Here is a 2,314-nt window from a genome sequence, read left to right on the forward strand (position 1 = left end):
TGTTTATTTCAAAATATTAATAGAATAGCTAGAAGAGAATAACTTGAATATTTCTAGCATAAAGAAAAGACAAATATTTAAGGTGATTGATACTCCAATTACACTGATTTGATCTTTCCAAATTATATAAATTATCACATGTATCCCCAAAACATGTACATCTATTATGTGCCCCAAAATTATATCAAATAAATGATATGGATTTCATTATATCAAAATTAAATACATCCGTTCATTGATTGACAACATGAACTAAGCAAATAAGGAGATGAAAAAAAAATTTTTAAATAGTGATTATGTTCTAAACTGACAAGGCATCCATATCTACAATATACGAGAAACTCCTGCACATAAACAAGAAAGAGATGGCATGTCCTATAGAGACATATGCAATGTGACATGAACAGACATCGTACAGAAGGTAGAATCCAAAGAGCTAACAGTCATAGGATAAAATGCTCAAAACCATTGGTACCAGATGAATGCCAAGTAAAACAGCTGGGAGGTGTGTTCTCACACCTTTCAGAAGGCTGACATTAGAAAGATGGGTTAATGACAGGTACTGACAGGGGCGTGGACATGTGAGAACCTTCGGCACAATCCTAGTGAGTCTGTAGACTGGCATAGACATGTTGCAGAGCAACCTACACAGCTGGCCAAATTGGGTATCCATATTCCTAGGACCACAAATTCTGTCGTGCAGAAATATTCTCGCACTTTGAAGAGACAGCCACACAAGGATGTTCCAGCCACATTGTTGTGCTGGGGAGTGTGGGCTGCAGGCAGCATGAGCTCCTGCACTGCGGAGTGTGAAAGTCAGTGCAGGGAAGGCAGCGTGCAGCATTCTGCAGACTCAGATGTGGTCAGTTAGGGACAGAGATGCTGTAACCAAGAGACAAGAGACAGAGAGAGAGAGAAAGGGAGAGATAGAGCCATTATCTTCAGAGAGAGCTGACAAGGGAGAAGAACGACCTCAGAAATGGGATCGGGGGTCTGCTCCTCTTTGCCTGCTCCTGAGCCCTCTCCTGGCACCCTGATCTAGCTCTTGGATCACAGTAGCCCAAGGGAGTTTGGCTGAAAATTGGCTGGCCTTGAGAAATGTCTGCTGTCTCCAGAGGCAGGACATCCCAGACTTCACATGCTCAGGAACCCATCAGCACCCTCTCCCTCACCTTCCCAAGGAGTCAGCAGGCAGGAGCATAGGACCCAGGGGTCCAAGGGTAGGTCCATGAAAGGCCTGGTGATGCATCTACTAGAATTGCTGTCTCTCTGGGCCTTGCTCTCCGGCACTGCGTCTCCATCAGCCACCCAGAGGTTTCCCTCTATCTCTCAGCCTCTGGGTGTCTGGGACTCTACAGTTTCCAGGACTCTGCTCTCCGTGTGCCTCTGCCTCTAATTCAGTCTTCCTGTCTCTCTGACTCTGTGTCTCACTCTGCTTCTCCCTGCCTCTCTCAGTTTCTCTGTCTCTGTCTCACCACCCTCCTCCATGTTGGGCTGTGCTGGACCACATCAGTGTGCAGCGCCATCTCTACAAGTCACTGACCCTCTCCAGCTTCCTCTCCTTCTCCCTCTCTCCGTAGTGCACACTCTGACCTGCTGTCCTCCTATGTGCCAAGTCTCGGGGCCATGATTTAAAAACCACAAAGCTCCATCCTGCCCAGTGACCACCTCGGGAAGGCAAGACAGGGAGAAGCAAGAGTTGGGGAACCTGGGCTAGAAGTCTCCAGACTCACCTGAGTCCTCATCTTCCTCCCAGGAACAAATGTGATGAAAACTGACAAAAACTCTCTCCTAGACTACACATTACATAGGCTCGTCTGAGGCCTAGACCTCCACCTTGAGCTTCTGAGTCCATCCAAGAAGAGTCCACCTTTAGGAAAATTCCTGGCAAGTCATAACTGAAATGAAAAAATCTCTAGAAAGTTTCAACACAAGAAGCGTTAGAACAGGCAGAAGAAAAAAACAACAAATTTCAGAGAGGTCACTGAAGTTATCCAGTTTGAGGAACAGAAAGAAAAAAGAATAAAACCAGTGAAGAAAACCTAAGGGACGTGGGGGACACCATCAAGTGGACCAACATGGACATTATGGGAGTCTCAGAAGGGAACAGACAGAAAAGAAGGAAGAAAAATGATTTAAAAAGTAACAGCCAAAAGCTTGCCAAATGTGATTGAAGGTGTGAATCTGACACCATCAATAATTTCAGGTAAGGGCCGGTGGCTCACGCCTGTAATCCTAGCTCTCTGGGAGGCCGAGGTGGGCGGATTGTTTGAGCTCAGGAGTTCGAAACCAGCCTGAGCAAGAGTGAGACCCC

The sequence above is a fragment of the Propithecus coquereli genome, unplaced genomic scaffold (genome assembly GCF_000956105.1).
Source record: "Propithecus coquereli isolate 6110/MARCELLA unplaced genomic scaffold, Pcoq_1.0 Scaffold193, whole genome shotgun sequence".
Classification (NCBI taxonomy): Eukaryota; Metazoa; Chordata; class Mammalia; order Primates; family Indriidae; genus Propithecus; species Propithecus coquereli.